At 53.9% G+C, this 26,091-nt stretch overlaps 1 long non-coding RNA gene across 13 annotated transcripts in view; it reads right to left on the reverse strand.

Annotated features, from left to right (window-relative positions):
* LOC106509952 overlaps positions 1-26,091 on the reverse strand; it is a 220,853-nt gene that overhangs the window by 19,425 nt on the left and 175,337 nt on the right. For all 13 annotated transcript variants that reach the window (XR_002343093.1, XR_002343095.1, XR_002343088.1 and 10 more), the window contains one exon: positions 15,882-16,101. This is a non-coding gene — a long non-coding RNA (uncharacterized LOC106509952). The remainder of the gene's footprint in view (positions 1-15,881; positions 16,102-26,091) is intronic.

Consider the following 26,091-nt stretch of genomic DNA (forward strand, 5'->3'; position numbering starts at 1 on the left):
TCACTACGGCGCTGCCTTTAATATAGTGAGATTACCCTGGATTTTCTGTCAGCCCAATGCAATCAGCAGCACCCTTAAAAGAGGTAGAGGGAGGGAGAAGAATCAGTCAGAGGACGCTGTGACTAAGGAAGAAGAGCATGGAGAGAAGTCACGGGGCCGGCTTTGAAGGAGGAGGAAGGGGCCATAAGCCTAAGAGTGTAGGCAGCCTTCAGAAGCTGGAAGAGCCAAGGAAACCCTGGAGTCTCCAGAAGGAATCAGTCCTGTGTTCCTTGATTTTAGCCCAGTGAGACCCACAGTGGAGTCTAACCTATAGAACTGTAAGATAGTAAGTTTGTTTTGTTTTAAACCACGGAATTTGTTGTGAATTGCTATGGCAGCAATAAAAAAAACTAATACTTGAACCAACTCCCTTATTAATAATAATAATACTTTTTTTTTTTGCCTTTTTGGACTGCTTGTGTGGCATATGTAAGTTCTCAGGCCAGGGGTTGAATCAGAGCTGCAGCTGCTGGCCTACACCACAGCCATAGCAACACAGGATACTTAACTCACTGAGCGAGGCCAGGGATCGAACCCACATCCTCATGGTTACTAGTCAGGTTTATTATTGCTGAGCCACAACAGGAACTCACTATTACTTATAATTTTTATCATATTTGTCCACTATGGCTACAAGTATGCCACGTAACAAAACACCCTGGGCTCAGCAGCAAACAGTGATAAGCATTTGTTCTCACTCACACGCCTGCTCGTCAGCTAGCAGTTAGATAACACAGGGAAGGGTTGTGTGAACTTGACTCCATGCCAGGTGTGAACTGTGAATCTGCTCCAAGTCTCTTATTCTGTGTGGATCGGATGCTGCCAAAGGCACGTGGTCGTGATGAAAGGCACCCAGGAAGGCAAGCCTAAGTGCTGCATCCATAGAGTTCCACCCTCCGTGCCAGTGATGCTGCTAACATCCCATGGACCAAAGCAAGTCACACGGCCGAGACCAAGGTCATAGGGGGAAGAAGTGCATTTACCCGCCTTGAGGCCAAGGCAGGGGTGGAGACATATTAAAAGGAGGAGTGAAGAACTGGGACTGATGGCTCAGTCTACCAAACACGGCCACTACTGACACAGCATCTACAGACAAGGAGACCAAGGTACAAGGTCACTCATCCACGACCACATTGCTAGTAAGTGATGCAGTCAGGATCACAGCCCATTCCGGCTTCGGAATATTAGTGGAGGACATGCACTTACTGACTGGTGGAGGGAGGTCTCTATGACTTTAGACGCCAGTGGCTCTGGGGCAGGACGGCACTTCATCCACAGGCTGCAGGGATCCCCAGAAGGGAGAAGAAGAAACCGGGAGAGGGAGGTTCCCAACAAAGATGCAGTTCTGGGGGGCCCTAGAGTCTTCTGCAATGGGCAGAGGGCCACCAACCACCCCCCAACCTTGATCCTGTAACTTGAAATCAGTGAAGAAACTCCAACTAAAGGTAATACACACAAAGGGGAAGTGAAAGGGGAGAGGACACCTGAAGTCCAGCCCCTCCCCATGTCCCGTAGCATCTGAGTCACAGCCACTCCTTGTCACCCCAGCCGAGGTCTACTCCCTTCCAGCCAAAAGGTGAGGGGTGTGTGTCACATACTCTAACCAAAACCAAGGAGCCCTCTAGGACAGCAAGGCAGGTGACAGTTTTTGAGCATGCACTATTGAGCTCAGATTTTCCTCTCCTATCACGCAGGTGACGTCCACTGAGAGAGCTGTCACAGCTGAGGACATGAGGCTTAGAGTGGTGAAGGGACTTGCTGACCGTCACACAGCCAGCAGCTGGTAAGGCTGGGGCCCGAGCCCAGCCCTGTCGGTGTCCCTCAGGCATCAAAAGAGGAAGACACGTCAAGAACAGAGCGTGAAAGTCAATCAAGGACAGCGAGGAGCCCTGCTGACCAGGGCCGAGGTGACCAAGCGACCAAGGTGGCAGGGTAAAATCACAAGGTGGCATGATGCTGAGGTGGGTCTTAAGTGCCACGGGGAGAGCCCAGACTCTTTTTGAGTGGAGAGGGATGTGGTCGGAGCTACGCTTTCAGAATCTGGACTTGGCCATGGGGAGGAGGACAGGGGAGGGGCAGGCAAAGCCAGGAAGACAGAAAAAAGCAGCCCATCCCACGTGAGGCCCGGGACGGGAGAGGTGGAGGAGAGAGGGAAGGAAATGGGAAATGAGGCCAGTGGGAAGGAAGCAGAGGCAGCACCGCCGGCAGGAAGGGGTCGAGGGAGAGGGAGATACGTGCTTCTCCTTCCCTTCCTGATGACGGCAAGATGGTTACTCGAGAGCAGGGCAGGACCCCCCAAAACCAGGAGGGGAAGCGCCCGGGGCACGTGTGCCCATCAGAGGTTGCCGTGCCCAAATCCTGTGGTCACTCCAACCTCCTCTGTCCACACTGGAGCTTCGTCTACAGTGAGCCTCAGGCCCTGGGGGACCCAGGAGCACCCCTTCCTCCGGGATCTCAGCAGCAAAGACAGGCACAGAGATCAAGGCAGCCCAAAGGCAGGTGGGGAGAGATGGCACAGAAAGTGGGCAAAGAATCCAAGATGCAGAGAGGTAAACAACTTGCCTGATATGCAGAGAGTTCGTCCCACAATCAGGATCCTAATGCGGGACCTGTTGTGTAGACATCGCCTGTATTACTCAGGGACCCAGCGGGGAGGAAGCAGAAGGATGAACACCCTGACCTCACCTCCTCCCTCCCACCTGCCAGTGCCTCCAGAACAGAAGCCAGAGGGCACCGGAGCCCCGTATGGAGCCCATCCTGCTGCATCCACACAGGTCGGCCTCCGGAGGGGGACACCTATCACCCCCACGGCCGGGACTTCGGTGGGTCCCTGGGCCTCACTGCCTCCACTCTGCAAAGCCACAGGCCTTGGCTCTGCATCCAGAGGCCACCTGCTCCTGCTGCAAGACACCACACATGCAAGCGCTCTGCCTCAGCCCGAGCTGGTCCAGCAGCATCACGCTCTCCCATTCCTTCCTCATTCACACTCCCGGCCCTGCCAAGCTTCCATCATAGGCAAAAACCCCAAAATGGGCTACTTCTGGCAAGGCAGGCCATTGGGAGTGGCTATCCTGAGAGTAGAGGGCCAGCTGATGCCACCGGCGCCCAAGCTGCCCACTCCAGTGCCCTGGCCCGCCCCTCTCGCTCTCCCTGCCAGCCCTGCTCCAGGAGGCCTGGCGGCGGCCGGTAAAAAGAAAAGGCTCCTATCTCTGATTCCACAGGGCTCTGATAAGAAATGTCATCCCTTGCAGGGTAATACTACCCAGCCGGATAAGAATCTCTATCAAGCTCGAACATATGGCTGGCTACAGAACACAGAGCCCGGCGGGGCAGGGTAATTTATTTGCTTAAGCTGAAAGCTCTGGGCGGCCGAGAGAAGTGCACTGAATAAAAGAGTAAGAGCCAAATTCGAACCGCTCTGCCTTGAATTGGGATCTTTCCTGGGGAAGGATGGGGCACCTGAGGACAAGAGCCAGCCCGCCTCCCTCCTCTCCCGCCGCAGTAGGCACTTTCCCTTCCTCTTTCCTCAAAGGGCACTTTCCCTGATGCGATCACATTGAATCCTTGCGACACCCTCCAGAGAAGCACTCTTAGCCTCCTTTTACAGATCAGGAGACTGAGACTCAGCAAGGTTAAGTAACACGGCCAAGGTCACACTGGCAGCCCCGCCAGCGCGTGGCATCAAACCTACCAGGTCTGATTCACCAGGGTGCTGTCAGATCAGGAGCTGCTGGGCTGCTCAGCTTGTATAACTCAGTCAATCAATTAAGTCAGATCTGCCCACTGACAGTGTCAGCTATGTGTTATCATCTCGAAGGTCCACTCCCTGGGTCTCATAACCTGGGGGAATAAGGAGGAAGCCTGACGGAGCACAGGAACTCAAGGGAGGGGAGACCAGGAGATAAGCAGGTCCTTCAGGGTTTCCACTCCAGCCCACGTGTTTGAGGAATAGGAGGCAGAAGGAAGTTATAGAAAGAATACCCCCGCTTTGTTCATCACTCGTGTGTGTTCACAGATACTAACGGAAAGGCTGTTGGGTGCCTGGGGTCCGGGTTTGGCCAAGGCGATACCCTTGCAAATGGACAGACTCTCGCCCTCATGGAGGAGGCTGTCTCCTGGGACTTACAGGTCAGGAGAGAGGCAGGAACCACAGAATGTTTTAAGTGTGGACACAGGAAGCAGAGGCAGCTGATAGGGGAGTGCTGGCTGAGCCTTAGCAGAGCTATTAGCACACTCTACACACTGTGTGATGCCCTTTTATTTTATTTTCATTTTTAAACAAATCAACATTGTTAAAGCCAAGAGTAGTTAATAAAACTTTGAGTGTCCCGTATTGCTTTATAAAGCCACCTATTCTTTTTTAGAGCTGTATAGTATTCCATTTTATGGCAGTACCATGATTTAATCAACCAATCCCCAACTGAGGAGCATGAAGCCTGTGTCTCTCTGGGGGAGGTGAGTAGGGGAAGGACAGAGGATTTTTAGGGCAGTGAAAAGATGCCATAGGACACTACAGTGGTGGATATGTGTCATCGTACATTTGTCATGGGATGCTCAGCACCAGGAGTGAAGCTTGAGATAAACTACGGACTCTGGACGATAATGAAGGTACTCTTGTCAGTTGAAGCACACGTACTATTCTGGTGCAGGATGTGGACAGTGAGGGAGGCTTTATGGGGTGGGGACAGAGGATATATGAGGACTTCCTGGACTTTCCAATTTTTCCGTAAACGTAAAACTGCTCTAAAAATAGTCTCTTTAATAATAATGATGGTAATAATATCAACTGATCAGGCATGTGTGAGATTAGTTCAAAAATCTCAAAATTCCATTTGGTTTTCTACTATTTTTTCCCCGTACATTTGGGTCACTTGCTTTTATTTCTTTACACATCCCGCAATCTGATTAAACAGGAGGCACTGAAGACAGAGGTAGGGGGTTATAAGGCAGAAACTACTATGTGTAAAATAAATAATCCACAAGGCTATATTGTTCAGCCAGGGATGCGGTCCTCAGCGCCCGGGCTCCGCTCCTGACGAATTAAGCCAGGATCTTTGGGGGCTGGGTCCTGGCAGCAAGGTTTTTTAATTCCTCGGCTGATTCTGATTTAAACCCCGCTGGAGAACAACTGTTCTCTGAGTCAAATGCAGCAGGAAAGGGAAAGCTGGCACAAGGGCAAATGCCGCCACCCTGAGCTGTGTCACTTCCAGAGGCCACTCAGCCCTCTGGGCTTCTGCTTCCTCCCCCGGAGGGCTGACAACGCCTGGACCCTTCACCAGTCCGCCAGGAGGCCACCCTGGGTCACTGACAGGCTTGAGAGGGCCTGGGTCATTAACACCTGCAAAGCTCTTCAGAGGCAGAGAAAGGTTCCAGCGCACAATCGAGAGGGGAACCTGGGTGGGTACGGAGAGCTGCGAGTGGCCCCAGGCCCTCTCGCTACCTTCTGAACCTCGGTTTCTTCAGCGGTTGCCCAGGGCTAAGTCCTGACCTTCCAACCCGACAAGGGGATTACGGGGTGCAACGTGGGAAGATGCAGGTTGAGCCATGAAGAGTCAGGCCCAGGCAAAGCCATTTTGATTGAATGTTTTCTAAGTCGTCACAGGAAATGTGCAAAGTTCTGGAGAGAGAAACGCCCCCTTCAACAACTGCTGTGGCTGCGGGAAGTGGAGCCACGTTCCTGGGGGCCGGCTGAGCCCGAGCCCGCCGGGGGACCAAGCGGGGTGGGCGATAGGACGGCGGGCAGGGCGGGGCCCGGGGCTGCCTCGGCCAGACGTTAAGATAGGCAGCGCTATCTGGGAACAATGGGACAACTGTACCGTTGTCCCGGCCTGAATCTGACGAGAGGGGATAAGGCTCCAGGAAATACAGCCCCCCAACAACTGGCCAGAGTGGCCCCAGCAAACCACAGGCCTCTATTTGTCCATTCATCCATTTAGGCACATACCCAGCAAGAGCCCATGTCAACAGTGAGCCAAGAATTGTGTTAGGACGCGGGGCTCCTGCAATGAAGAAGGCCGCGTCTGCACCCTCTGGAAGGACAACCACAAACAAAGCCAAGGACGTAGTAACATTCGGGTGTAACAGAATGTTCTGAAAAACGATAAAATCATAATAGTAACAGTAGCAGTGGTCATAGTAGCCACGACTCATGGATGGCCACCCACGCAGCAGGCAGCACGCTCGGCATTTTATATCTAACATCTCAAACCCTCGGTGTCCTCTCCAAGTAAGAGGCCTTGTTCCACTTTACAGATAGGGAAACGGAGGCTCAGAGTGGCTGATTACTGGACACGGATCACACAGCAGCTCAGAGGCTGGGCTCATATCTGACTTCAGGGTGGTGTTGCGCCAACGCTCGGGCCCTTTCCGCGCAGCCCACTGCGGTGACCCAGAGACTCACCAGATAACGAGACAAAGCACCCGCCCCATGTACCGCTTACAAACACCATCCTCGTTTGGAGAAAACGGCTTAAAAACCATTAACAAGCAAACAAGAAAAAAAATGAGGCTTGGCGCCCAGCCTGGACCTATTGCTCAATACATGCTGACAAATCAGAGCCCCGCTGGAACAGCAGCTGAGCAGCGGGGCGGGGCGGGGGGTACCTGGGACCTACCAGGCCTGGGTTGGAACCTCGGCTTCAGTACTTACACCTCCCTAGACCCCAGTTTCCTCATCTAAAAAATGGGGGCAATAAAACTATCCAGAAGACAACTGGGATGAGCCAGAAAACAGAGTCAATGTCCTGCCTTTGAAGATCCTGGTGGCCCCTCCCAGGCCGAGGCCTTGGGGGTGCGCGGGGCGGGGGGGAGGCGGGGGGGGGACGGACACAGCAAATGAAGGGACCACCCAGGGAGATACCTGCAGGTTGTAGAAGCTCCTACCGAATCTGGAAACAGCCCCACACCAGGAACTGGCGTCCTTCGCTGGGCACTGGTTCCCTCAGACCGACAGCCTTCTAGGAAGGCATGAGGTTCACTTTAATCCGGGCACACTGACTGCCAACCAGCCTGGGTGCCACCCCAAGGAACCCTCTTAGGAACCCACCATGACTGATTTGGGTCAGAAAGCTGGGGTTTCCTAGGGCAGGGAGGACAGTGGTGGCAGGAATTAGGATCAGTATTACTTTTATTTAACATTTTCTTTTTCTTTTTATAGCGGCACCTACAGCATATGGAAGTACCCAGGCTGGGAGGCGAATCAGAGCAGCTGGCCTATGCCACAGCCACAGTAACATGCATCCGAGCTGCATCTGTGACCCACGCCTGCAGCTTGTGGCAAGGCCAGATCCTTAACCCACCAAGCTAGGGATTGAACCTGTATCCTCACAGAGACAGTGTCAGGTTCTTAACCAGATGAGGCACAACGGGAACTCCGATTTAACATTCTCTGAATCCCTGCCACGTTGCAGGTGCTAGGCTTAGCTTTTCTGTATTTTGTTTTGCTGGTGGAGAGGCATTACTGGTATAAATTAGAATTGAAGCCATTAGATTTAAATGATTTCAGATTCCTCAACTGCTGGTAGCTGAGTGATCTTGGCTAAGTTATTCTACCCCTCTGCCTGAGTCTGGGCCTGGAGGTCATCTCGAAAACAGAGACTCGTCCCTTCAGCCCATATTTACTAGGCACCTACTCATGCTCCAGGGACTAAAGCATTAAATACAAGTAACAGAGACCTCAGCATCTGCGGGGCTCAGGATGGGGTGGGGGTAGCAGAGAGTCAACAAGAGGCAAATGAACAAGTGACTACACAGCGGGCGAGATGGAGACGGGTTACAGAGATCAGCAGAGGAGGAATGGGAGCGATGGCGGGCGAGCTTGTTGCTGTTTACACAGCATGGCCGGGAAGGCCTCTGGGATGAGGAGACCTTTGAGACGCGGGTGCACGTGCGTGTGCACATGCGTGTGTGTGTGTGTGTGTGTGTGTGTGTGTGATGTTTACTGAGCGCTTACGGTGGTGTTCCAGTATCACTACCTGGTCAGGTGAAGTGTTTGACGTGGCATAACTCACTGCACTCTCTCCAGCACCCCCAGAAGGAAGACAGCGATACTTCCCCCACTTTACACAGGCCCAAACCAAGACACACCTTGTGTAAACGACTTGTGCAGGTGACCATGCGACTAAGAGCAGCGCAGGTTGTGGGGCACCAATTCTTCCCATTCCCAGAACCCCATTTGCCAGTGAGTGATGTTCAGTGATGCTCAGTACTGCTCAGCGATGCTTAGTACTGCCCAGTGATGCTCAGTACTCCCCAGGGATTCTCAGTGATGCTTGGTACTACTCAGTACTGCCATCACTGACAAGATGCCCACAAGGCAAGAAGCAAAAGTGCAGAGGACAAAGGGACAGGGAAGCACAGGCACAGCTCCCAGCCCCAAACACACCTTTTCAACCCACTTGGAAAATAAGGGAGCTGTGCCTGTCGGCTCTTTGCCCTCTCCATCTCTGTCTCTGATGGACGTACCACCCCCACTCCCTCTTTATGTATCTTTATCGCCTTCCTTGAAGGAAGAAGACCTGAAGATTTGCATCCATTTCAGGCTGATTTCTGATCTGCAACCCATGGAGCCAGGGACAAGGCTTGTTCCGGGCCCTGCTCGTGCCCATGACAGGACCTGGCCCCTTCTCAGGACCATCACTGCAGAACCAGCCAAGCCGCAGACTCCGGCAATGGGTAAGAGGGGGTGGGCAGCCAGTGACGGTCCTGCAAGGGCCCAGGAAGGAGACGTGGTAACGCTCCAAAGGCTGACCCCTCCTTTGAAAAGACTGGCGCCTGCCTCAGAGACTCACACTCCACGAGGCCAGAAAGAGCGCACTGAAAACTCTGCTCAGGAGTTCCCATTATGGCTCAGCAGGGTGAGAACCCAACAGAGTCTCCATGAGGATGCGGGTTTGATCCCCGGCCTCACTCAGTGGGTTAAGGATCCAGCTGCCATGTAGTTGAAGTTGCAGCATGGACCTGACGTTGCTGTGGCTGTGGTGCAGGCCTGCAGCTGCAGATCCTATTCAACCCCTAGCCAGGGAACTTCTATATGCTGTGGGTGTGGCTGTAAAAAAAAAAAAAGAAAAAAAGAAAGCAAGAAAAGGAAAGAAAAGGCTGTTGAAGAAGCTGTTTCCGGGAATCTCCATAATCTGCTTAGTCTCTGCTTCCCCAGTGGGCGGGAACTCCTAGCGGCAGGGCCTCAGGATTCTGCCCCTTATGCTGAGCATCTGTAGGGACAGCGTGTTTGATGAGTGGCTCCAGGATGGACGGATGCAAGGGAAGGAGTAAAGGAAAAGAGAGAGAGGGAATGAAGGAAGGAAGGGGCTGTACTGTGGAGGTGAGCAAAAAAAAAAAAAAAATCTCTGTCATGACATCAGGGGAGGCAGAAATAAAAGGGGGAAATGGATAAAAGCAAAATGTCTATTAATACAGACTTGCTGGGGAAACTAGGGAATACTACACAGCAGTTAAAAAGGGTGAGGTTGGAACTCCCTCATGGCTCAGTGGGTTAAGGGTCTGGTACTGCCACTGCTGTGGCTCTGGTTACAGCTGTGGTGCAGCCAAAACAAAAAAACAAAAAAAGCGAGGTGGCGTACACTCATACAGAAAACCTATAAGATGTATTGTTGAGTGAAAAATGCATACACTGATTTGATTTCCTCCAGCTCTGAATGCCGCAGCACCCATGGAGCCAGGGACAAGGCTGGTGGTAGGATCTGGGGCTAAATCCCAAGGAGATCAGCTGACTGCATCTGCTGTCTCAGAGGATATTTCCACCCACGAGGAAAGGAAGGCCTTCCATCAAGGTCTCCAGGCAACCACGATCTTGTGACCCAGCTTCCAGCGTGGCTTTGCACCCCCGGTTCCTTGAAAATACTTGTAGTGATTTTAAGACAAAAAGAATCCAAGGGACATCCCTCAGCTCCTGGCCCCCAGCCGGTGATAAGCATGAAGAGCAGTGCATCCGTGTGGAGCTGCAAAGCTGAGAAGACCTATGGTCTCTTCCTGGCTACAGGTGTCACCTGCAGGATGTTTAAAATATCTCTGAACTCACTGCCTACATCTACATTTCTAGAAATTTCACTGCAATGTCCAAAAATTTCTTTGGCAGCACTGGTCCCGCACAACAGCCAGTGAATTGCTGAAGGCAGGGTGGCCCTTTATTCGGGCTATGTAACCCCAACTGGCTGGAGTCTCAGAGATGACCAAGCCCAAACTCAACCCAGTGAAGACAGCACTGTTCAGAGAGGTCAGGAAACTTGCCTGAGGTCACACTGCAAGGCAGGGGCAGGATGGGAACCAGAACTCAGTATTCCTCAGCCACAGGTCTGTGTCCCTTGCACCTGTCACGATATACTTCTTCACATTCAGAACCCATCACAGCCTTCAAAAGTAGATGATCCACTTGACAGCTGGCTAGAACAAGGATCCTGGGGTTACCCTGAGTCCAGAGCAAAAGCCAACTCAGGCCGAAGGGACGCCTCTGATGACCCAGGGGCGCAAACACACAGCACCATAATTAGCTCAGGCCTGGTCATCAGGACACCTCTTGCTCAATGTTATTCGTTGCTTCATGGTTTCCACATCCAGAGGAATAATACTTCCCTAAAAATCAATTGTCCCCAGCAACCCACCTACACAGTTCTTGGAAAATATGGGTTAAACCTTCTGCCACACACGCAAAACAGGGAACAAAGAGGGTGAGGGAAATTCATCGCCACGTCCTGCACTTTGCATTGTTCGCCCCACAGGTTTTTCAAGTGATCAAGTTCAAATGACCCTATATGTCTTAGGGCTGCCAACACTCGCCAGAAAGGAAGCACCCCAGGCTTTAATAAACGGGATTACTGGGTATCAAGAGATTCTAGATAGCTTCAAGAGGCTGGAGGTGAGGGGAACTGAAGATGGCCTGGAAGGAAGATGCTGGAATAATCTGTTTCTGCCACTGGAGAAGGAGCGGCTGTGCCCTTTCTGCAGCCCGGAACTCTGGACGAGCTGAGACACGGGAATTACAAAACGTCAGTCAAATAAATAGGTGGCCCTAATGGGAACATTTCCCAACCTGCCAGAACAAATAAAGAGAGGGATGGCTCTGGTTTTCAGACGAGGCAGCTTCCAGTGACAGAGATGCCTGGCACATAGGAAGTGCTCTGTAAATATGAAACACACATAGGGTTTCTGATTCCCTGGACTTGGGCCGGAAAGCCCCGTGGACCACTCCTCACTGTCCACACTTGCTCTTTAGATGCTCAGATGACAGACAGATATAGGTGATAGACAGATAATAGAGAGGTAGATGGATAGATGATAGATAATGGATACATAGATGACAGATGATAGATGATAGATGATAGATAATAGAGAGATAGGTGATAGACAGATAACAGAGAGATAGATGAGAGATAGATAATAGAGGGATAGCTGGATAGATGATAGATAATAGATAGATATATAGATGACAGGCAGATAGATAATAGAGAGATAGATGGATAGATGACAGAAGAGACAGATGGTTATGTAGCTAGCTAGCTAGATGAATGATAGACAGGTACCTTAAAGAATGGGCTCCTACAGTTGTGGAGGCTGACAAGTCCAAAGTCCGCAGGGTGGGTCAGGGGAAGAGGTGATGCTGTACCTCAAGTTTGAAGGCCATCTGGAGGCAGAATCCCCACTTCCTTGGGGCCTTCGGTACTTCTCCCTTGAGGCCTTCAACTGATTGGATGAGGCCCACCCACCTCATGGAAGGGAAAATCTGCTCCCCTCAGAGTCTACTGCTGTAAATGTTGTTTTTGTTTTTTTTTTTTTTTTTTTTGGTCTTTTTGCCATTTCTTGGGCCGCTCCTGCGGCATATGGAGGTTCCCAGGCTAGGGGTCGAATCGCAGCTATAGCCGCTGGCTCACACCACAGCCACAGCAATGCCGGATCGTTAACCCACTGAGCAAGGGCAGGGATCAAACCTGCAACCTCATGGTTCCCAGTCAGATTGGTTAACCACTGCGCCACGATAGCAACTCCTGTAAATGTTAATCTCATCCAAAAAATGCCTTCACAGTGATACTTAAACTGGTGTTTGACCAAATGTCTGGATATCTAGCCGAACTGACATAGGATATTCACCTTCACACTCCAGATTCACACATCCAGCTGCTCTCCGAGTGTCTCCACCTGTATGTCTAACGATGTCTAACATCTCAACCATCTCAATTCCGCCCCTGCCCACCGAACTCCCTGCTCCCCTCACGGGTCCCTTATATGAATAAATGGAAACTTCATTCTTTACTTGCTCAAAGTAAACTTCTGGGATCACCCTTTACTTGATGCCCCGTACCCAACCCACCAGCAAAGTCTACCTTCCTGACATAGTCACTTCCCATCACTTCTCACAAGCCCCTCTGCGACCTCGAGGCCAGGTCACCATCGTCCCTTCCCTGGCTCACTGCAGCAGTCTCTTAACTGGTCCGTCTGCTTCCACCTTTGCCACTTTCAGCCCATTTCCAGTGCAGCAGCAGCTAGAATGACTGAGTTAAAGCACAAGTCAGATCTGCTTTGAGGCCTCGAATGGTCTCATCTCAACAGCAAGAGCCAGGACCTGCTCTACACCATGTCTCCTCTGAGTCTCTCCTGCTTTTGTGGCTGGACCACATTTCTCCCCAGGGCGGGGGTAGGGAATGCCTGCCCATCTCTCAGTGCCCAGATGGGGCCTTTCCTGAAGCCCAGCCAGTGCCCACCAGAGCCTTAGAAACCAAGTAAGGCTCTGGTCGTTACTTAGAAACCAAGTAACGACCATGAAGACATGAGCGCACGAACCTGAGGACCACGTGTGGGGGGTGGCTGAAGGGTATTCACTGAAAGAAAGGAGGGCACAGGCCGGTGCGTGTCTTTGAAAGATTCTCTAAGGCAGCTGCTGTGGGTTATTCTCTGAACCGAGTTGTACGAGGAGGAGGGTCAGGTGGCGGCCAGGTAAGGAGAGGAGGGAGGAGGAGGGAGGGCGGAGGGGCCGGAGGGAGGGGAAGAGGGGTGCAGGTGCGTGGCGCCCTCTAAGAGCAGAGCACGCTGCCAAGAGGCTCCCTTTTCACACACCCAAGGCAGGAAGAATCCAGAGAACAAAGACAGAAAGGAGATGCGGGATCTGACCGCAGGCACAAGGAAGAAAGCCTCCCTCCCAGGGGCCCAGAGGAGGGGCCCACACATGGTGCCCAGGGGGCGGCCAGTCAGGGGGGCTTCATTCCCCGTCCTGCAGCCCAGCTTCTCCCCGCACTCCCGCCCCCTACCCCCGCTGCTCCTCCCCCGACTGCAAGGTCTTCTCGGAGCCTCCTTGCCTCCCCACCCATGGGCCGCGGGGTGGGGTGGGGGCGGCTCCGTGATGTCACTGTCTGGGCCGAGACCTTGAGCTGAAGGTTCTCTCCTGCAGAGCTCTGCTTTTTCATCAGACGTGGCAACGACTGGAACTGCTTATTCCCACATCCCTGCCTCTTCACTGCATTAAAGACGTTAAGATCCCTGTGGGCAAGGGCTTCAGGGATCTTTCACGCCTCCAGGGCCAGGCACGGGAGGTGTCTGATGAGTATTTTCTGCATAAGGCACCGTAAGACTGCCTCGGAATCAAACGGGACAACGAATGGGAAGGGCGCTGCCCAGTCCCTCTCGGAAAGTAAGCCCTCCGTCTATGCAGCCAAGCAGTGGTCCCTGAGCCAACTGCGCTGGGGCGGGGCGAGGTGGAGGAGCTGGCTTCGCTTTGGGCTCTGTTATAGGTTGAACTGTATCCCTCCAAAGAGATACACTGAAATCCTGACCCCATCTAAGTATTTGTGTACTTGGGGTGATCTTACTTTGAGATCGGGGTCTTTGCAGATGCAATCAAGGGACGACGAGGCCATCCTGGATTAGGGTGGGCACTACACCCAATGACCAGGGTCCTTCCAGGGAGAGAGGGACGCAAAGACTCACAGACACACAGAGAGAAGAAGCCCAAGTGAGGACGGAGGCCGAGACTGGAGGGAGCCAAAGGCCCGCAGGACGGCTGGTGACACTGGAAACTAGGAAGGGGCAAGGAAGGGCCCTTACCCTACAGGCTTTAGAGAAAGCATGACCCTGCCAACACCTTGATTTTGGACTTCTGGCCTCCGGAATTGTGGGAGAATACACTTCTGTCGTGTATGTCAGCCCTGGGAAATGCACCCAGCCTCTAACACCTCGCCAAGGACCCTCTGGAAGAAAAGGAGGGGGAGAGTCGGCCTGGATCCCTGGATGAAAAAGTCCCCTTCCAAGGTCGGAAGGCTCCCCTCAGCCCCTTGGTGAACCGCCCTGACTCTCCCTCAGCAGCCTGAGCACAAGATGTCCAGAGACTCTCGTGCTGCCTCCAAGTTCAGAGTCTGGGTGGCGTCAGCAGCCACTGAGGGCTAATTGAAGACACAATCCGTATGCAGAAGGCACTCAGTAAAGACTGCTGGATGACTGATGGACCAGTCAATGAGTAGTAGGGCTGAGCACCGTGGAAGCACTCTGAGTTAATTAGCTGTCATCTCCCTGTTTACCTTCAAGAGGGATTCTCAGATGGCTACGTAGGAACCCTAAGTGCACCGAGCACCTCCGTGGAGCCACACATTCGCCTTCAGTCCACGGGGCATGCGGGCAGCTGCAGGGCCCCGCAGAGTACCAGGGGCTCAGGTGTCATGTCAGAGAAGGATGGGGAGCAGCCAGCCCTGGAACACTTTACAGCGGGGTCGCCCATCCACAAGGCATTTGTTACAGCATTTCGTTAGAGAGACGCAGGGGCGCAGGTACCGTTATCACATTTTCAACTTGAAGCAACTAAGCTATGAGGGGTTCGAAGACTGTTCAGTGTCCTGCAGCAGGTGAAGGAAGGAGAGTGACAGCTTCCAAACCAAGTCTTCCCACCCCAAGTGGATGTTCCTCTTCTCCTAGACCCGAAGCAAGTGGGATGCAAGAGGCGCAGCCTCTGGGATGGACAGGGAGGGCCCCCTGGGCATAAGCACAGCATGGAGGAAATAAAGCAGGAAGAACAAGTCTCAGCCCTGCGTCCCACCATACTGGCGTAAACACGTGACATTCCCAGAGCTGCCTTCTAGAAGTCATCTATATGCACATGCACTTCCATTTTCACATCGTGCTCTTTTGTGCTTTGCTTGGTTCACTCAGCCTGTTGTTTCAAGGATCTAAAAATCCTCATTTGGCATGTATTCAACCAATTTTATTTTGCACCTGCTATAAGCCAGACACCATGCTGGGCAGCTGAGAGGAAACGGTGAGCAAAAAGGGCACTGTCCCCATCAAAGGAGTAGGGGAAACAGACATTAATTCAGTAACCGGGCAGCTAAATTATTAAAAATCATGGTAAGTCGTATAAGAGGAAGATACAGAGTTCTAAGACCGTTTGGAACGGGAATTTCGAAAATGATCATTTCAAGGATCTCCTAATATTGCACCAGGTGGAGAATTATAGTTTACTTAACCCTCCTCCATTTAGTCAAGTTTGGTGCAGCTCAGATCCTTAAGTTACCATGTCTGCAAAGTCCCTTTTGCCACGAAAGGTGCCAGTCACAGGTTCTGGGAGTGAGGATGTGGCTATCTTTGGGGAGCTGTTACCAAGCCAACCACGTGGTGCCCTGCATTTCTCCTGCAGCACCACCTGTCCCTCATCCTTTTATCCCAGGCGCAGAGAACGGTGCCTGCCGCACAGTAAGTGCTCATTAAATGCAGAAGGAGGGAGGGCGGGGAAGAAAATGGGGGGCCCAGGGAAGGAACGCAATCATCAAGATCCCTCATCATCCCTGAGCCCCCCACATGTGCAAGCCGGCAAATGTAGAACCAGGAGACACGTGTCTACTGGGAATACTTACCAAGTGTGAGGTGTCGGCACCTTGCTGGCTGGAGGATGGAAGTCCTCGTGTGTAATGTGTTTGTTCTCCTGCCCCTGTGTGTTCCCACAGCTCCTGCTGCCAAAACAGCACACCAGCAAGCAGCAGGTGGCAGGCACTTTTCCTGCCCATTTCCTAGGAACCTAGGCAGGGCTTAAGTAGTCAGCAGGCTTACTGCTGCGTCCTGATGAAGGCACTTTTCCTGCAAGAGAGTAAATAAAGCCTCAAATACTATGTCCTGGCCACAAATGAGTTGGTTGTCTGTCTGTCCCTCCCCCTCCCCCTCAGCCACCAGAGATACTAAGAACGGTTCCTTTTCAGAGAAAAGATGGTCTCAAGAGTTACTGCTCATACCAGGGCTTTGCATTCTTTAAAGATAAAGAATAATTTATCGGAGCTCCTGTCGTGGCTCAGTGGTTGATGAGCCCACTGGTAACCATGAGGTTACGGGTTTGATCCCTGGCCTTGCCAGGGGGTTGGGGATCCTGTGTTGGGGATCCGGTGTTGCTGTGAGCTGTGGTGTGGCTTGTAGATGTGGGATCCCGAGATGCTGTGGCTGTGGTGTAGGCTGGCGGCTATGGCTCTGGTTAGACCCCTAGCCTGGGAATCTCCATATGCCATGGGTGCGGCCCTCAAAAGACAAAAAAAAAAGAATAATTTATTTTTATTCCTTTCGACAGATCCAGCAAAATATACATTTCTACGTTTACTTTCTAGGTGGGGAAACTGAGGCATGGGGCAGAAGTAACTTATTACTCAAAATCACCAGCTGAGAAAAGGCAGAGGAAGGACTCGATTGGAGTCTATCAAATTCTACGGCTGGGCTCTTTCCATTCCGACACAAATTTGCCAAGAATGAAGGTTGAATTGCATGCACGGAGCCAAGGGCTTTGTCTGCAGCCAGTGCCGAGTGTGACCGTTGGGTGTTCCGGCCTCCAAGCCAGGGCCAAGCAACCTGAAGCCCTTGCTGACCTGGGTGAGGGTGTCCCCACTCGCACTGTCACATCCCCAGTCTGCCCACACACGCCTATTTCTCATGTGCACGGCGCAGCGGCAGGCACTGGGGACACAGAGAAATGAAGGAGCCGCCACCGCCGCCTTCAAAGGATGCGGCTGACACACAGATAAACCAGAACAGTGCTGGAATGGACACCCGGGCTAGAACCCAGCCAGAGAGGTCTGGTGGTCCTAAGTGGTCAGGCAGCAACACCAGCTAGGGAACAGCAACGCCTCATGGAGAAGGGGGCTCAGCAGCCAGGTACAGAAGGATGAATAGGAGTTTTCCAGGAGGAAGAGAAGGCTCGTTCTGGCAGAGGGAAGGGCATCTTCTTTATAAACCTTTAGTTCACCGGGAAAAGTAAATAAATACCTGGGCTGATGTTGGGCACAGAGCAGGTGCCGAGGTGGGGGGCGGGCAGAAAGGGGGTGTCCCTTGTTTCTATTTCCCCGTTCAAGACTCTGCACTTGGCTTTAATCGGGCCAAAGTCAGGGCAAAAGAGGTGCAGATGACACCACTATCGGGCTCACAGCTCCGGGGTGGGAGTGGGGGTGGGGGGGGCCTGCAGAGCAGCTGGCTGCCCAGCCTCCCGACTCGGCCACCCAGCAGTCAGCCTCATACGTGTCCTCCTGGCCGGGGCAGCGAGCACACATGTGGAGGGGCCCAGGCAAGCGAGCGGAGGACAGGGCTCTCGGGGACAGCCTCTGGGACTGAGGTCAGACACTGAATTTGGCATTTTTCGCTCCTTGGGGCTCTGCCATGGGTGACGCAGGGCAGAGGAGGAGGAGGAAGCCCTCCGGCTGTACGACGGGGAATAACTCACTTCGAGGCCATTTTTGAAGTCAGAGCCCCTGCTCGGTTTCCACCCCGGAGGCTGGAAATTTCACTGGCGCGGCCCCAGGCTGCACGCTGCGGCTAATTAATGGCAGGGCCTCGGTTCGTGGCACTGCCCCTCTTCCCAAGGCCCTCGGGGTCGCAGGAGACGCCACTGTGATGCTCTAGCCTGGGGATGGGGGCGAGGCGGAGGGGAGCTTGTGGGAAACCAGTGCCTCCCCGAACCCCCTGGAAGAAGAGGCCACAGCTTTTCTAGTCCTGAAGCTTCTCCCACTCCAGCCTCCAGCCCCCAAGACACACCATGTGGGGGACCTGGCTACACGTTTCTCCCCTCAGTCACACCTGGGCACGGGTTTGAGCCTTTTTTGGGGGGGGAGGGGCTGCAGTCTCAGCATATGGAAGTTCCCCAGGCTAGGGATTGAATGGGAGCTGCTGGCCCCAGCCTACACCACAGCCACAGCAACTCAGGATCCGAGCCACGTGTGCGACCTAGACCACAGCTCACGGCAACTCGGAATCCTTAACCCACTGAGTGAGGCTGGGGATTGAACCTGTGTCTTCATGGATACTAATCAGGCTCGTTAACCACTGAGCCACAATGGGAACTCCCGGTTTGGGCTTTTTCACACACACACACACACACACACACACACACACACACACACACACTCCAGAAACAGGCAGATGACTTCCTAACGCCGACTGAGCCCCTCCCATCTGGGCAACCCTGAGAAAGTGCCCCAGTCTCACGCGCCTTGGGAATCATAGGACTGACCACCCCCCCAAGGGAATGCCTTTCTCTAACAGTGCAATTATTTTTAAGGACGACAACGAAGCCCAGAGAAATGCAAGGGTCGCCTGAGATAATGTCATCTGTGATCAGCTGCCAAAAGGGTCCAGATTCTCCTACCCCTCCCTGCACCCTGTCCCGGATGCATCCTCGCCCTCTGCCAGGTACCTTCACAGGGTCCCCTGGGGTGTGTGAGCAAATGAGAGGTAAACAGATGCTTGGAAAGGTCTTGCTCAGTGGACACGGTCTTGCTTGTGTCCTCTGCACTCACCATGAGAAGCACCAGCTAGTCTGCTGGTCCCAGGAGGAGAGGAAAGACACACACAGCACAGCCAAGACACCCCAGACACACTCGAATAAACTAGATCGGCCAATGGCTGCCAAGCCCCAGACATGGGGGAGGGAGTCCAGCCAAAATTGGCAGAGCCCGTTGGCCAATTACTCGGATACTCCAACAATACGCACTTATTATCAGACGCCACTGAGATCCTGCTGGTGCTTGTTACTCAGCACGACTGGGGCAATAAATCCTCAGTACAGCCTTTACTGTGACAGTAATGACAGCAGGGACCTCCTCAGGCCACTGTGGAGGGCAACTGAGATAAAGGAGTGTCTGCCCTCAATGAACGGGAGCTGGGATCCAACCAGCTTCATGAAAGGAGCGGAGGTGGCCACTGCACTAACCGCAGAGCCTCAGTCTCCTGTCCAAGGATGCAGCAGGGGTCAGGGTGACCGCTGCGGCCCTAGGTTCCTGCTGGGCCTCCAGCATGGTGAAGCAGGGGCTCCGGCTGCTCTGTGCCCACCTGTGACGTTAGGGGCCAGGGCCAGGGCCTGCCCAGCTAAGCCAGGATGGCTCCTTTCTCCACCTGCTCCTTCCAGCTCCAGACAGCACGGCTCAGTTTCCTTGGATTTTTTCATGATTTTATTTTTTCCATTATATCTGGCTTACAGCGCTCTCTCAATTTTCTATTGCACAGCAAAGCGACCCAGTCACACATACGTATATACATCCTTTTTCTCACATTATCCTCCATCATGCTCCATCCTAAGTGACTAGATATCGTGGCCGCACCCGCAGCAGATGGAAGCTTCCAGGCTATAGGTCTAATCGGAGTGGCAGCTGGGGTCTACTCCACAGCCACTGCAACACCGGATCCAAGCCATAACTGCGGCCTACACTGGATCCTTAACCCATTGAGCTAGGCCAGGGATCAAACCCACATCTTCACGGACACTAGTTGTGTTTTTTAAGCTGCTGAGCCACAAAGGGAACTCCTTCCTAGGATTTTAGCATCGCTCCTTCTCCCAGATTGCTCTGAGGATCAGATATGAAAATGAGTTTGAAATGCCGGCAAGAAGCAGGTCGCCAAACAAAATAAGGAATGTCCGCCTGTCTCCGTCACCGTCGCCACCACCACTGTCATCATCATGGCTGTTACCACGATCATGATCAACAGGAAACTCAAGAGGAGGGGAAGACATGGATAGTGAGGTGGTGATACCCGAGTGCTCCACAACCGGAGTGCCGGGCTGGAATTCTGGATGGGCTTCTCGTGAGCTGTGTGACCTTGGGGAAGTTACTGAACATCTCTGAGCTTCAGCTGTCTCTCCTATGAAATGGAGATGATAGGACTACCTACCTCGAGGTGTCATGATGAAGATGGCATGAGTTAATGCAGGCAACGTCTAAGTGCAACAGTGTTGGCGCATCACACATGCTCGGCAGGCATTTGCTGCTAGACGTTAGACGACTGTTGTTACCATTATTAGACAACCACACTCTTTAGGTATCTGAGTCATCTACTCCTCACAAGAATGCTGAGTCTGGGCTTATTAAACCCATTTTACATATGAGAAAGCTGCAGCGCAGAGCAGAGGAGGGACTGCTAGCTTCGAGGTTAGTGCTCTAACGGTGCCGCACATGTACAGGCCCTCGCGGGGCCCAGAAATGCCCCCTCCACCTCCCATCCCCATAACGACAACCAGGAAACAGGGTGATAAGCTCCCTGGCAGTTCCTGGGTCGTTTTCATGTCATTTGTGCTGCTTTCTGCAGCTTTTGTCTTCCACAATGCACTTGGCTGGGCCGGCAGCCCTCAGGGCATCAAAGGCCCCGCTGGCAGCAGGCACAGGAGCACAGCTGTGCCAAGGGGCCCTCCCCTGCCAGCTACCAGCCAGCCGCCACGCAGCCCCAGAGATTCACAGAAAGGAGGCGCCTGGTCTTACAACCACTCCAGGTGTTCCTTAACCTCAGCTGTGAGGTCGCTTCCAGATCAGCCCAGGTGCGCCAAATCCAGGTGGGACAGGCCGGGGCTGATGTCCAAGTTGCCTCTGGAGCCATGATGGGAGGAAGATGGCAGGCCACTGGCCCAGGGAACTTGACCTCTGCCTGTGATGAAAGAGTTCCGAATGGCTCTGGGGCGAGGGCAGGGGCTGCCTCGGATGAAGGGTGGAGAGACTCCTGCTTCCGCAATCCAGTATTCAGGCCTGGCCCCGGACATGGGACAAGGGGTTCAAAAATAATCTGACAAGGCCCTGGCCTGAGGAGTACCTAAGTTACTGAGGCAGACACAGGGAAAGGCACGCCGAATGCCAGAAATGGGATCAAAAAGGAAGAGGACTTTCATCTACTCAATCAACCACTAACAGTGTGCCCGCTGCATGGCAGGAGCTAGGGAGACGCTGGGGTGTGAGACAGACATGGTCCCTGTTCTTGTGGATTCTTGCTAACTCTGCCCTGGGCAGCCACAAACGCCTCAGGGAGACGTGCCTGGATGTCAGCTGTGCCCCAAGCAGCCGGGCAAACCTGAGGGACTTACGTGGCTTCTCAGTAGGTCAACTTCCTCATCCATGAAATGGGTATGGTACGTTTGTATGATGGCAAGCCATGGAGCCTTTAAATACTGTCCCGTAGAAACATTTAACAGCAGGAAAAATGCTCACTGTATGTTAAAGGGTGAAAGCTAGTTCACTTTGTTCCAAACACACGTATGTGCAAGAATGTATGTGTGAACACGGACTCATATACAACTCAAAAAAACTGGCGATTCCAGTTGCTATGTGTCTGCTTCGCATGCTTTATCACAAGCTACTATAGACGGAGTGGCTTCAACAACAGAGTTTCTTCCTCACCATTAGAGAGGCTGGGATGTCCAACATCAAGGTGCCAGCCAGTCAGTTCCTGATGAAACCCCCTTCCTGGCTTACGGTCAGCCACCTTCTCCCGCAACCCCACACAGCCTTACCCCGTGCCCTCACGGAGCGAGAGATCAGTCTCTCTGTCTGTCTGTCTCTTTCTTTTTAGGGCTGCATCCATGGCATGTGGAAGTTTCTGCGCCAGGGGTCAACTCAGAGCTACAGCTGCAGGCCTATGCCTCAGCAACCCTGGACCCAAGCCACATCTGTGACCTGTATCACAGCTTGTGGCAACCCTGGGTCCTTAACCCACTGAGCAAGGCCAGGGATCAAAGCTGTGTCCTCGTGGAGACTAGTCGGGTTCTTAACCCACTGAGCCGTGACGGGAACACCTCTTTCTCTTTTTATAAGGGCGTGAATCACACCAAGAGGGCTCCATCCTTATGACCTCATCCAACCTTCATCAGGTCCCCAGAGCTCCACCTCCGAAAGCCATCTCAGTAGGGGTGAGCGCTTCAACCTATGAACTTGAGGGGTGCATGAACATTCACACAGCAGGTCTGAGGACTGGCACGAGCACATGTGTGCTCCCATGTGCACCTGGCTATGTACATCTGAGCATCAGAACTAGAGCGGTTGTTCCTTTTGCTTATTTGAATCTACTAAACTGTACAGGGACCACATATTACTTTTTAAATTACAAAATAAGAAGAGAGGACTCCCCATTCTCACCGGGGAATTTTTAGGGGAGTATCAGGGCCAGGTGCCCGGTGGTACAGGGGAGGAGGCCAGGCCTCTGGGGGCCAGACTGGGCTTATGCACAGCCTCCTGCTCTTCCTGAATGCTCAGAGGCTCAACAACTACAGGGACGGTCGCCACACAGGGATACATCCTCCAGCACTGTTTATCCGACGCTTACACCAGGCTCACCTCCAGCACCTCGTGCCGCCTCGCCGGATGTCTGTGGACCGAGTGTTCTAATCCCCCAGCTTACAGAGGGGAAGTGGAGGCACGAGGCAGGTACGTCCCATGGCTAATGATACAGAGGGAAGTGCTCAATACGGGTCTGGAGCCCAGGCCTGTACTCCACCCCCTACCCCATCCTGCCTCTCCTTAGACGGCTCAGAACCCAGCCAGGCTGGTCCTGCTGCATGTTCTCCTCTGCGGGGACCAGAGGCTGGGGGCTGGATCAAGGGTCTCATTACGGGGGAGGCCCGAGAAAGGACTCTGGGCTCTGGGCACAGCCCATCCGGTGGCCCCGGATGAATGTCCTTGCCAGCCCAGGCCGACATCCGGGCATTTCTTATCCCTGTGTGCCCGGGCCTCAGAACAGCCAGGGCCAGGGAGCCAGCGAGGCGGGAAGTGGCTGCCAGGGCTCTGGCACTGGCCCCGGGCCGTGGGTGCTTGGCCAGCCCTGTTGGCTGCCCACCAAGGCCTCAAGCTGGGGGACCGGGCTGGCCGGGTCTGCCTGAAACTGAGATGGGAGAACAAAGGAAGGCCGTTGTGGGCCGTTTTGGCGGGAGCCGTGGCGGGACAGAGGGAGGAACAGGGAGGGCGGGACGGGGAGGCCGCAGAGGGACGGCTGCGGTGAGCACTGCAAGGTGCAGCCAGCCCGGTGAGGGGGCCCTGCATGGCGGGAACCGAGGTCCAGGAAAGGCACCTAGGCAGGTGGCAGCCAGCTCAGAGCTGCAGACTGTACCTGTCAGGGAGCTATAGAAGTGGCTCTGTGCCTTCCAGAAAGTTCGCTCGCTCATCCCTCCCAGCCAACAGGCACTGACATCCCCCTAGGAGCCAGACCCTCAGCAGTGCTGAGCGCCAGCTCTGAGCCAGCCCAGCAGGGGCCCGGCCTCCCGGCTTGGGTGCTGGCAGCTCCGTGGGATCCCAGGGTCGCTCCGGGATGAAGACAGGGCAGAGCCTGATGACAGGACAGAATGCCTGGGCTCCCCCTCCTGACTCCACCCCAACTGTGACCTTGGGCTTGTGACCTACCCCCAAGCTTCAGCTCTGGGCGCGTTGGATGTGCTCAGGAAGTGCCACTGGGGTGTGGAACATCAGCACGCTGGCAGGTGGGTAAGCACACGACACCAGACCCCTATTCCCAGTAAAATGCCCTTCTAACTGCATCATGCCAGCTCCCAAGGCGGCGAGAGAAAGCCTGGCATGTGCTCAGCACCCAACCACGGGGAGCCCTTGTGATAGCTTTAGGAGAACAGAACAGGGGATGGGAATAGTCTCTTAGGGGACCGCAGGCAGCTGGTCCTTGGCCACACAGGCCAAGTGGGACCCACTGACTCACAGCCCCAGTTCTTAGGCAGCCCCAGAGACGCAACCACACCTGGCCCCTGCCTCTGAGGTCCTTGTGCTTATCCCTCCTGGAGATGACAATCATGCAGAAATGGAACAGGAGGTATGTGTCGCAGTGTCATCAGGAGTCACATCAGGTGCCCCTCAGGAGAGCTGGGGGTGATGAAAGGAAGCAGACCGAAGAACCAAGAGGCAGCAGCCTGACAGCAGAGCTTCAGAGCAGGGGTCTCAGATGCCCCTCCAAGGCCTGCATCTCTTCCGTGGGGTGGGGGCTGTCACATACCCCTCGGGCATCTTCTCGATTGGTCAGTGAGGGGATTAGAGCAGGAGGTGTCCCCAAGGTTACCCCTTCCACACAGCAGATCCACAATGCTGGACTAGAGGGCGTCTGGGAGGCTCTAAAGAGAAGGCTGATGTTTGAGCTTTTCCCACGTGAGCACCAGCAGAGCATCAGCAGTGCGGGGTGCCACCCCGGCCTCCCAGGAGCCGCACCAGCTTCCTCACCCAGCGGTCTGCCCTGGCCCGTCTGGTCTCAGGCACGTGGAGGGGAAGGGTGAGGTGTCGGAGACCAAGGGACATGTGTCCAACTTCTGCCCCCAGGTCCACAGTAACTGGCATGCAGGGAGAGACCCTGGAGGCCCTGGCTTCCTTGGGTGTTACATGGAGGCAAATAACACCTGCTCCACAGCCTCGACGGGACACTACGCGAGGCACAGCGGAGACAAAAAGCAGCTCCTTTCTCTCCACCTGCTTTTATTGGGGTGCAGATGGCCTGGATAGAAAATTCATGTCTTCCCTAATGTCTGCTACCACCAAAGAGCGAGTCAGAAAGAAGCCTGGATTTTTATTTATTTTTCAATTTTTGTTTACGTAGCTTTCTAGGGCTGCATGTGCAGCCTATGGAAGTTCTAAGGCTAGGGGTTGAACCAGAGCTGCAGCTGCAGGCCTACACCACAGCCACAGCAACCCAGGATGTGAGCTGCAGCTGTGACCTACGCCACAGCTCACGGCAATGCCGGATCCTCTCAGCCCACTGAGCAAGGCCAGGGATCGAACCCACATCCTCATGGTGACTGGTCACTGAGCCACAATGGGAACTCCCAAAGTCTGGCTTTTTAGAGAAAAGCCCTGGCTTCCAGTCTCTGCTCTGATGCTTCTTCTACCTGTAAGGCACTGAGCAAGTTCCCTAAGCACTCTTGGCCTCAGTTACCTCACCTGTAAAATGGGGCTATTGATACGCTTTATTCATAGGGTGCAGGAGCTAAAGTATTAGAGAAAGTGCTTCGCAAACCATCCAGCTCTCAGCATGCTGCTTGCTACAATGCTCTGTCTTATCCAGGCATAAGCCCTGGTGCACAACGTGGCCTCGGAACCAATCCCTCGCATGGGTCACCAGAAAGGGAGAGGTGGACACTCTGGATGACTTTAATGTCCAGATTAAACGCTGCTCCTCCTGTCTCATCAAAGCCAGCCACGTGTCACCGGAGGCTCTTGCCAGAACTCCAGCAAACGCTTGCTGACATGGAATGACTAGGTTGGGACCGGGGCGAGGCAGGCCACTTGGAGGGGCCCGGGGTGTTGCTGAAGTGGGGCGTGCGGGGTTAGGGTTCTCTTCCTCTGGGGCTGAAGGTGCCTGAAGCTTCCAGGTACCTTACCCGTGTTTGTTCCTTGCACGTCCCCGGGCCTCCTGCTGTCACCCCACAGGTGACACTGGGTACTGGTGGGATTATTACCTGCCTGATAGGTAGCTCGGAGAGGGAGGTAGAGCGAGGGCCAGAGACAGCTCTTCGCAGAGGCTGCCAGCCCCAGCAGCTGGCCCCCGGGGCCCGGAACGCCCAGAGCCCAACGGAAAGCATCCTGCTTCCTCCCCGCAACTCGCTGAGCAAACACACAAGGATGGCAGGTGCCTGGGGCCGTGGGCCAAGCAGGGCCTCTGCCTGCAGCTCCCTCCGCCTCCTGCCCAGCCAGCGCTAGCCGGAGACGAGGCCCGTGACCTCCCTGGCACAGGCCCCGCTCTCACTCTCCAAGCTGGCAGGCAAGCAGGGCGGGCAAGTCTGTGCCAGGATGGGGGTTCCTCTCGGCAGCTCCTCAGCGGGGTGGAGACAGCACACATGCAGCGGCTCTGCTGCTCTAG

The sequence above is a fragment of the Sus scrofa genome, chromosome 4, assembly GCF_000003025.6.
Source record: "Sus scrofa isolate TJ Tabasco breed Duroc chromosome 4, Sscrofa11.1, whole genome shotgun sequence".
Classification (NCBI taxonomy): Eukaryota; Metazoa; Chordata; class Mammalia; order Artiodactyla; family Suidae; genus Sus; species Sus scrofa.